Source organism: Rhipicephalus microplus, unplaced genomic scaffold, assembly GCF_043290135.1.
Source record: "Rhipicephalus microplus isolate Deutch F79 unplaced genomic scaffold, USDA_Rmic scaffold_12, whole genome shotgun sequence".
Classification (NCBI taxonomy): Eukaryota; Metazoa; Arthropoda; class Arachnida; order Ixodida; family Ixodidae; genus Rhipicephalus; species Rhipicephalus microplus.
In genome coordinates, this window is record NW_027464585.1 from 14,442,019 (window position 1) to 14,453,655 (window position 11,637).

The following is an 11,637-nucleotide window of genomic DNA, read 5'->3' on the forward strand; positions in this document are numbered from 1 at the left end:
CACCACCGTCAGATCATTTCTCCAAAGCTATCAGCGCAAAGGAAAAAGCAACACACCATTCCCGGGAGGGCTCGAAACTCGAACTTTTTGGATAACAGCCGATCGCGCTAGCCAATTGCGCCACGGAGACAGTCGTGCTCCACTCTCACCACCGTCAGACCATTTCTGCGCAGCTATCAGCGCAAAAAAAGCAACACACCACTCCCGGGAGGGCTCGAAACTTCAACCTTTTGGTTAACAGCCGTTCGCGCTAGCCAATCGCGCCACGGAGACAGTCGTGCTCCACTGTCATCCCCATCAGAACACATCTTCAAAGCTATCAGCGCAAAGAAAAAAGCAACACACCACTCCCAGGAGGGCTCGAACCTCCAACATTTCGGTTAACAGCCGATCGCACTAGCCAATTGCGCCACGGAGACAGTCGTGCTCCACTCTGACCACCTTCAGAACATTTCTTCAGAGGTATCTGCCCAAAGGAAAAAAAGCGCCGCACCACCACCGCGTGGGCTCGAACCTCCAAACTTTCGGTTAACAGCCCATCGCGCTAGCCAATTGCGCCACGGAGCCAGTCGTGCTCCACTCTCACCACCATCAGAACATATTTTCAAAGCTATCAGCGCAAACAAAAAAGCAACACACCACTCCCGGGAGGGCTCCAACCTCGAGTTTTTCGGTTAACAGCCGAACGTGCTAGCCGATTGAGCCACGGAGACAGTCATGCTCCAATCTCACCACCGTCAGAACATGTCTACAAATCTATCAGCGCAAAGAAAAAAGCAACACACCACTCCCGGGAGGGCTCAAACCTCCAACCTTTCGGTTAACAGCCCATCGCGCTATCAAAAATTGCCATGGAGACAGTCGTGCTCCACTCTCACCACTGTCAGAACATTTCTCCAAAGCAATCAGCACAAAAAAAAGCGACACACCGTCCCCAGGAGCGCTCGAACCTCCAACCTTTCGGTTAACAGCCGATCGCGCTAGCCAATTGCGCCCCGGAGACAGTCCTGCTCCACTCTCACCTCCATCAGAATATATCTTCAAAGCTCTCAGCCCAAAGAAAAAAAAGCGCCGCACCACCTTCGGGTGGGCTCGAGCCTCCAACCTTTCGGTTAACAGCCGATCGCGCTAGCCAATTGCGCCACGGTGACAGTCGTGCTCCACTCTCACCACCATCATAACACATCTTCAAAGCTATCAGCGCAAAGAAAAAAGCAACACACCACTCCCGGGAGGGCTCCAACCTTCAACCTATCGGTTAACAGCCGATCACGCTAGAAAATTGCGCCACGGAGATAGTCGTGCTCCAATCTCACCACCGTCAGAACATTTCTCCAAAGCTATCAGCGCAAAGGAAAAAGCAACACACCATTTCCGGGAGGGCTCGAAACTCGAACTTTTTGGATAACAGCCGATCGCGCTAGCCAATTGCGCCACGGAGACAGTCGTGCTCCACTCTCACCACCGTCAGACCATTTCTCCACAGCTATCAGCGCAAAGAGAAAAAGCAACACACCACTCCCGGGAGGGCTCAAACCCCCAATTTTTCGGTTAACAGCTGAACGTGCTAGCCAGTTGGGCAACCCGGACAGTCCTGCTCCACTCTCACCACCATCAGAACATATCATCAAAGCTATCAGCCCAAAGAAAAAAAAAGCGCCGCACCATTACCGGGTGGGCTCTAACCTCCAACCTTTCGGTTAACAGCCGATCGCGCTAGCCAATTGCGCCACGGAGACAGTCGTGCTCCACTCTCACCACCGTCAGAACATGTCTCCAAAGCTATCAGCGCAAAGAAAAAAGCAACACACCACTCCCGGGAGGGCTCGAACCTCCAAACTTTCGGTTAACAGCCGATCGCGCTGGCGAATTGCCCCACGGATACAGTCGTGCTCCAATCTCACCATCGTCAGAACATGTCTCCAAGCTGTCAGCGCAAAGAAAAAATCGACACACCAATCCCGGGAGGGCTCGAAACTCCAACATTTTGGTTAACAGGCGATCGCGCTAGCCAATTGCGCCACGGACACAGCCATGCTCCAATCTCGCCACCATCAGAACACATCTTCAAATCTATCAGCGCAAAGAAAAAAGCAACACACCACTCCCGAGAGGGCTCGTACCTCCAACCTTTCAGTTAACAGCCGATCGCGCTAGCCAATTGCGCCACGAAGACAGTCGTGCTCCACTCTGACCACCGTCAGAACATTTCTTCAGAGCTATCAGCGCAAAAAAGCAACACACCACTCCCGGGAGGGCTCGAAACTTCAACCTTTTGGTTAACAGCCGTTCGCGCTAGCCAATCGCGCCACGGAGACAGTCGTGCTCCACTGTCATCCCCATCAGAACACATATTCAAAGCTATCAGCGCAAAGAAAAAAGCAACACACCACTCCCAGGAGGGCTCGAACCTCCAATCTTTTGGTTAACAGCCGATCGCGCTAGCCAATTGCGCCACGGAGACAGTCGTGCTCCACTCTGACCACCGTCAAAACATTTCTTCAGAGCTATCAGCCCAAAGGAAAAAAAGCGCCGCACCACCACCGCGTGGGCTCGAACCTCCAAACTTTCGGTTAACAGCCCATCGCGCTAGCCAATTGCGCCACGGAGCCAGTCGTGCTCCACTCTCACCACCATCAGAACATAATTTCAAAGCTATCAGCGCAAACAAAAAAGCAACACACCACTTCCGGGAGGGCTCCAACCTCCAGTTTTTGGGTTAACAGCCGAACGTGCTAGCCGATTGAGCCACGAAGACAGTCGTGCTCCACTCTCACCACCGTCAGAACATTTCTTCACCCCTATCAGCCCAAAGGAAAAAAAGCGCCCCACCACCACCGGGTGGGCTCGAACCTCCAACCTTTCGGTTAACAGCCCATCGCGCTATCCAAAATTGCCATGGAGACAGTCGTGCTCCACTGTCACCACTGTCGGAACATTTCTCCAAAGCAATCAGCACAAAGAAAAAAAAGCGACACACCGTCCCCAGGAGCGCTCGAACCTCCAACCTTTCGGTTAACAGCCGATCACGCTAGCCAATTGCGTCCCGGAGACAGTCCTGCTCCACTCTCACCACCATCAGAACATATCTTCAAAGCTCTCAACCCAAAGAAAAAAAAGCGCCGCACCACCACCGGGTGGGCTCGAGCCTCCAACTATTCGGTTAACAGCCGATCGCGCTAGCCAATTGCGCCACGGTGACAGTCGTGCTCCACTCTCACCACCATCATAACACTTCTTCAAAGCTATCAGCGCAAAGAAAAAAGCAACACACCACTCCCGGGAGGGCTCGAACCTTCAACCTTTCGGTTAACAGCCGATCACGCTAGAAAATTGCGCCACGGAGATAGTCGTGCTCCAATCTCACCACCGTCAGATCATTTCTCCAAAGCTATCAGCGCAAAGGAAAAAGCAACACACCATTCCCGGGAGGGCTCGAAACTCGAACTTTTTGGATAACAGCCGATCGCGCTAGCCAATTGCGCCACGGAGACAGTCGTGCTCCACTCTCACCACCGTCAGACCATTTCTGCGCAGCTATCAGCGCAAAAAAAGCAACACACCACTCCCGGGAGGGCTCGAAACTTCAACCTTTTGGTTAACAGCCGTTCGCGCTAGCCAATCGCGCCACGGAGACAGTCGTGCTCCACTGTCATCCCCATCAGAACACATCTTCAAAGCTATCAGCGCAAAGAAAAAAGCAACACACCACTCCCAGGAGGGCTCGAACCTCCAACATTTCGGTTAACAGCCGATCGCACTAGCCAATTGCGCCACGGAGACAGTCGTGCTCCACTCTGACCACCTTCAGAACATTTCTTCAGAGGTATCTGCCCAAAGGAAAAAAAGCGCCGCACCACCACCGCGTGGGCTCGAACCTCCAAACTTTCGGTTAACAGCCCATCGCGCTAGCCAATTGCGCCACGGAGCCAGTCGTGCTCCACTCTCACCACCATCAGAACATATTTTCAAAGCTATCAGCGCAAACAAAAAAGCAACACACCACTCCCGGGAGGGCTCCAACCTCGAGTTTTTCGGTTAACAGCCGAACGTGCTAGCCGATTGAGCCACGGAGACAGTCATGCTCCAATCTCACCACCGTCAGAACATGTCTACAAATCTATCAGCGCAAAGAAAAAAGCAACACACCACTCCCGGGAGGGCTCAAACCTCCAACCTTTCGGTTAACAGCCCATCGCGCTATCAAAAATTGCCATGGAGACAGTCGTGCTCCACTCTCACCACTGTCAGAACATTTCTCCAAAGCAATCAGCACAAAAAAAAGCGACACACCGTCCCCAGGAGCGCTCGAACCTCCAACCTTTCGGTTAACAGCCGATCGCGCTAGCCAATTGCGCCCCGGAGACAGTCCTGCTCCACTCTCACCTCCATCAGAATATATCTTCAAAGCTCTCAGCCCAAAGAAAAAAAAGCGCCGCACCACCTTCGGGTGGGCTCGAGCCTCCAACCTTTCGGTTAACAGCCGATCGCGCTAGCCAATTGCGCCACGGTGACAGTCGTGCTCCACTCTCACCACCATCATAACACATCTTCAAAGCTATCAGCGCAAAGAAAAAAGCAACACACCACTCCCGGGAGGGCTCCAACCTTCAACCTATCGGTTAACAGCCGATCACGCTAGAAAATTGCGCCACGGAGATAGTCGTGCTCCAATCTCACCACCGTCAGAACATTTCTCCAAAGCTATCAGCGCAAAGGAAAAAGCAACACACCATTTCCGGGAGGGCTCGAAACTCGAACTTTTTGGATAACAGCCGATCGCGCTAGCCAATTGCGCCACGGAGACAGTCGTGCTCCACTCTCACCACCGTCAGACCATTTCTCCACAGCTATCAGCGCAAAGAGAAAAAGCAACACACCACTCCCGGGAGGGCTCAAACCCCCAATTTTTCGGTTAACAGCTGAACGTGCTAGCCAGTTGGGCAACCCGGACAGTCCTGCTCCACTCTCACCACCATCAGAACATATCATCAAAGCTATCAGCCCAAAGAAAAAAAAAGCGCCGCACCATTACCGGGTGGGCTCTAACCTCCAACCTTTCGGTTAACAGCCGATCGCGCTAGCCAATTGCGCCACGGAGACAGTCGTGCTCCACTCTCACCACCGTCAGAACATGTCTCCAAAGCTATCAGCGCAAAGAAAAAAGCAACACACCACTCCCGGGAGGGCTCGAACCTCCAAACTTTCGGTTAACAGCCGATCGCGCTGGCGAATTGCCCCACGGATACAGTCGTGCTCCAATCTCACCATCGTCAGAACATGTCTCCAAGCTGTCAGCGCAAAGAAAAAATCGACACACCAATCCCGGGAGGGCTCGAAACTCCAACATTTTGGTTAACAGGCGATCGCGCTAGCCAATTGCGCCACGGAGACAGCCGTGCTCCAATCTCGCCACCATCAGAACACATCTTCAAATCTATCAGCGCAAAGAAAAAAGCAAGACACCACTCCCGAGAGGGCTCGTACCTCCAACCTTTCAGTTAACAGCCGATCGCGCTAGCCAATTGCGCCACGAAGACAGTCGTGCTCCACTCTGACCACCGTCAGAACATTTCTTCAGAGCTATCAGTGCAAAAAAGCAACACACCACTCCCGGGAGGGCTCCAACCTCCAATCGTTTGGTTAACAGCCGATCGCGCTAGCCAATTGCGCCACGGAGACAGTCGTGCTCCACTCTGACCACCGTCAAAACATTTCTCCAGAGCTATCAGCCCAAATGAAAAAAAGCGCCGCACCACCACCGCGTGGGCTCGAACCTCCAAACTTTCGGTTAACAGCCCATCGCGCTAGCCAATTGCGCCACGGTGACAGTCGTGCTCCACTCTCACCACCATCATAACACATCTTCAAAGCTATCAGCGCAAAGAAAAAAGCAACACACCACTCCCGGGAGGGCTCGAGCCTTCAACCTTTCGGTTAACAGCCGATCACGCTAGAAAATTGCGCCACGGAGATAGTCGTGCTCCAATCTCATCACCGTCAGAACATTTCTCCAAAGCTATCAGCGCAAAGGAAAAAGCAACACACCATTTCCGGGAGGGCTCGAAACTCGAACTTTTTGGATAACAGCCGATCGCGCTAGCCAATTGCGCCACAGAGACAGTCGTGCTCCACTCTCACCACCGTCAGACCATTTCTCCACAGCTATCAGCGCAAAGAGAAAAAGCAACACACCACTCCCGGGAGGGCTCAAACTCCCAATTTTTCGGTTAACAGCTGAACGTGCTAGCCAGTTGGGCAACCCGGACAGTCCTGCTCCACTCTCACCACCATCAGAACATATCATCAAAGCTATCAGCCCAAAGAAAAAAAAAGCGCCGCACCATTACCGGGTGGGCTCTAACCTCCAACCTTTCGGTTAACAGCCGATCGCGCTAGCCAATTGCGCCACGGAGACAGTCGTGCTCCACTCTCACCACCGTCAGAACATGTCTCCAAAGCTATCAGCGCAAAGAAAAAAGCAACACACCACTCCCGGGAGGGCTCGAACCTCCAAACTTTCGGTTAACAGCCGATCGCGCTGGGGAATTGCGCCACGGAGACAGTCGTGCTCCAATCTCACCATCGTCAGAACATGTCTCCAAAGCTATCAGCGCAAAGAAAAAATTGACACACCAATCCCGGGAGGGCTCGAAACTCCAACATTTTGGTTAACAGGCGATCGCGCTAGCCAATTGCGCCACGGAGACAGCCGTGCTCCAATCTCGCCACCATCAGAACACATCTTCAAATCTATCAGCGCAAAGAAAAAAGCAACACACCACTCCCGAGAGGGCTCGTACCTCCAACCTTTCAGTTAACAGCCGATCGCGCTAGCCAATTGCGCCACGAAGACAGTCGTGCTCCACTCTGACCACCGTCAGAACATTTCTTCAGAGCTATCAGCGCAAAAAAGCAACACACCACTCCCGGGAGGGCTCGAAACTTCAACCTTTTGGTTAACAGCCGTTCGCGCTAGCCAATCGCGCCACGGAGACAGTCGTGCTCCACTGTCATCCCCATCAGAACACATCTTCAAAGCTATCAGCGCAAAGAAAAAAGCAACACACCACTCCCAGGAGGGCTCGAACCTCCAATCTTTTGGTTAACAGCCGATCGCGCTAGCCAATTGCGCCACGGAGACAGTCGTGCTCCACTCTGACCACCGTCAAAACATTTCTTCAGAGCTATCAGCCCAAAGGAAAAAAAGCGCCGCACCACCACCGCGTGGGCTCGAACCTCCAAACTTTCGGTTAACAGCCCATCGCGCTAGCCAATTGCGCCACGGAGCCAGTCGTGCTCCACTCTCACCACCATCAGAACATAATTTCAATGCTATCAGCGCAAACAAAAAAGCAACACACCACTTCCGGGAGGGCTCCAACCTCCAGTTTTTGGGTTAACAGCCGAACGTGCTAGCCGATTGAGCCACGAAGACAGTCGTGCTCCACTCTCACCACCGTCAGAACATTTCTTCACACCTATCAGCCCAAAGGAAAAAAAGCGCCCCACCACCACCGGGTGGGCTCGAACCTCCAACCTTTCGGTTAACAGCCCATCGCGCTATCCAAAATTGCCATGGACACAGTCGTGCTCCACTGTCACCACTGTCAGAACATTTCTCCAAAGCAATCAGCACAAAGAAAAAAAAGCGACACACCGTCCCCAGGAGCGCTCGAACCTCCAACCTTTCGGTTAACAGCCGATCACGCTAGCCAATTGCGTCCCGGAGACAGTCCTGCTCCACTCTCACCACCATCAGAACATATCTTCAAAGCTCTCAGCCCAAAGAAAAAAAGCGCCGCACCACCACCGGGTGGGCTCGAGCCTCCAACTATTCGGTTAACAGCCGATCGCGCTAGCCAATTGCGCCACGGTGACAGTCGTGCTCCACTCTCACCACCATCATAACACATCTTCAAAGCTATCAGCGTAAAGAAAAAAGCAACACACCACTCCCGGGAAGGCTCAAACCTTCAACCTTTCGGTTAACAGCCGATCACGCTAGAAAATTGCGCCACGGAGATAGTCGTGCTCCAATCTCACCACCGTCAGATCATTTCTCCAAAGCTATCAGCGCAAAGGAAAAAGCAACACACCATTCCCGGGAGGGCTCGAAACTCGAACTTTTTGGATCACAGCCGATCGCGCTAGCCAATTGCGCCACGGAGACAGTCGTGCTCCACTCTCACCACCGTCAGACCATTTCTCCGCAGCTATCAGCGCAAAAAAAGCAACACACCACTCCCGGGAGGGCTCGAAACTTCAACCTTTTGGTTAACAGCCGTTCGCGCTAGCCAATCGCGCCACGGAGACAGTCGTGCTCCACTGTCATCCCCATCAGAACACATCTTCAAAGCTATCAGCGCAAAGAAAAAAGCAACACACCACTCCCAGGAGGGCTCGAACCTCCAATCTTTTGGTTAACAGCCGATCGCGCTAGCCAATTGCGCCACGGAGACAGTCGTGCTCCACTCTGACCACCGTCAAAACATTTCTTCAGAGCTATCAGCCCAAAGGAAAAAAAGCGCCGCACCACCACCGCGTGGGCTCGAACCTCCAAACTTTCGGTTAACAGCCCATCGCGCTAGCCAATTGCGCCACGGAGCCAGTCGTGCTCCACTCTCACCACCATCAGAACATAATTTCAATGCTATCAGCGCAAACAAAAAAGCAACACACCACTTCCGGGAGGGCTCCAACCTCCAGTTTTTGGGTTAACAGCCGAACGTGCTAGCCGATTGAGCCACGAAGACAGTCGTGCTCCACTCTCACCACCGTCAGAACATTTCTTCACACCTATCAGCCCAAAGGAAAAAAAGCGCCCCACCACCACCGGGTGGGCTCGAACCTCCAACCTTTCGGTTAACAGCCCATCGCGCTATCCAAAATTGCCATGGACACAGTCGTGCTCCACTGTCACCACTGTCAAAACATTTCTCCAAAGCAATCAGCACAAAGAAAAAAAAGCGACACACCGTCCCCAGGAGCGCTCGAACCTCCAACCTTTCGGTTAACAGCCGATCACGCTAGCCAATTGCGTCCCGGAGACAGTCCTGCTCCACTCTCACCACCATCAGAACATATCTTCAAAGCTCTCAGCCCAAAGAAAAAAAGCGCCGCACCACCACCGGGTGGGCTCGAGCCTCCAACTATTCGGTTAACAGCCGATCGCGCTAGCCAATTGCGCCACGGTGACAGTCGTGCTCCACTCTCACCACCATCATAACACATCTTCAAAGCTATCAGCGTAAAGAAAAAAGCAACACACCACTCCCGGGAAGGCTCAAACCTTCAACCTTTCGGTTAACAGCCGATCACGCTAGAAAATTGCGCCACGGAGATAGTCGTGCTCCAATCTCACCACCGTCAGATCATTTCTCCAAAGCTATCAGCGCAAAGGAAAAAGCAACACACCATTCCCGGGAGGGCTCGAAACTCGAACTTTTTGGATCACAGCCGATCGCGCTAGCCAATTGCGCCACGGAGACAGTCGTGCTCCACTCTCACCACCGTCAGACCATTTCTCCGCAGCTATCAGCGCAAAAAAAGCAACACACCACTCCCGGGAGGGCTCGAAACTTCAACCTTTTGGTTAACAGCCGTTCGCGCTAGCCAATCGCGCCACGGAGACAGTCGTGCTCCACTGTCATCCCCATCAGAACACATCTTCAAAGCTATCAGCGCAAAGAAAAAAGCAACACACCACTCCCAGGAGGGCTCGAACCTCCAATCTTTTGGTTAACAGCCGATCGCGCTAGCCAATTGCGCCACGGAGACAGTCGTGCTCCACTCTGACCACCGTCAAAACATTTCTTCAGAGCTATCAGCCCAAAGGAAAAAAAGCGCCGCACCACCACCGCGTGGGCTCGAACCTCCAAACTTTCGGTTAACAGCCCATCGCGCTAGCCAATTGCGCCACGGAGCCAGTCGTGCTCTACTCTCACCACCATCAGAACATAATTTCAATGCTATCAGCGCAAACAAAAAAGCAACACACCACTTCCGGGAGGGCTCCAACCTCCAGTTTTTGGGTTAACAGCCGAACGTGCTAGCCGATTGAGCCACGAAGACAGTCGTGCTCCACTCTCACCACCGTCAGAACATTTCTTCACACCTATCAGCCCAAAGGAAAAAAAGCGCCCCACCACCACCGGGTGGGCTCGAACCTCCAACCTTTCGGTTAACAGCCCATCGCGCTATCCAAAATTGCCATGGACACAGTCGTGCTCCACTGTCACCACTGTCAGAACATTTCTCCAAAGCAATCAGCACAAAGAAAAAAAAGCGACACACCGTCCCCAGGAGCGCTCGAACCTCCAACCTTTCGGTTAACAGCCGATCACGCTAGCCAGTTGCGTCCCGGAGACAGTCCTGCTCCACTCTCACCACCATCAGAACATATCTTCAAAGCTCTCTGCCCAAAGAAAAAAAGCGCCGCACCACCACCGGGTGGGCTCGAGCCTCCAACTATTCGGTTAACAGCCGATCGCGCTAGCCAATTGCGCCACGGTGACAGTCGTGCTCCACTCTCACCACCATCATAACACATCTTCAAAGCTATCAGCGTAAAGAAAAAAGCAACACACCACTCCCGGGAAGGCTCAAACCTTCAACCTTTCGGTTAACAGCCGATCACGCTAGAAAATTGCGCCACGGAGATAGTCGTGCTCCAATCTCACCACCGTCAGATCATTTCTCCAAAGCTATCAGCGCAAAGGAAAAAGCAACACACCATTCCCGGGAGGGCTCGAAACTCGAACTTTTTGGATCACAGCCGATCGCGCTAACCAATTGCGCCACGGAGACAGTCGTGCTCCACTCTCACCACCGTCAGACCATTTCTCCGCAGCTATCAGCGCAAAAAAAGCAACACACCACTCCCGGGAGGGCTCGAAACTTCAACCTTTTGGTTAACAGCCGTTCGCGCTAGCCAATCGCGCCACGGAGACAGTCGTGCTCCACTGTCATCCCCATCAGAACACATCTTCAAAGCTATCAGCGCAAAGAAAAAAGCAACACACCACTCCCAGGAGGGCTCGAACCTCCAACATTTCGGTTAACAGCCGATCGCGCTAGCCAATTGCGCCACGGAGACAGTCGTGCTCCACTCTGACCACCGTCAGAACATTTCTTCAGAGGTATCTGCCCAAAGGAAAAAAAGCGCCGCACCACCACCGCGTGGGCTCGAACCTCCAAACTTTCGGTTAACAGCCCATCGCGCTAGCCAATTGCGCCACGGAGCCAGTCGTGCTCCCTTCTCACCACCATCAGAACATATTTTCAAAGCTATCAGCGCAAACAAAAAAGCAACACACCACTCCCGGGAGGGCTCCAACCTCGAGTTTTTCGGTTAACAGCCGAACGTGCTAGCCGATTGAGCCACGGAGACAGTCATGCTCCAATCTCACCACCGTCAGAACATGTCTACAAATCTATCAGCGCAAAGAAAAAAGCAACACACCACTCCCGGGAGGGCTCAAACCTCCAACCTTTCGGTTAACAGCCCATCGCGCTATCCAAAATTGCCATGGAGACAGTCGTGCTCCACTCTCACCACTGTCAGAACATTTCTCCAAAGCAATCAGCACAAAAAAAAGCGACACACCGTCCCCAGGAGCGCTCGAACCTCCAACC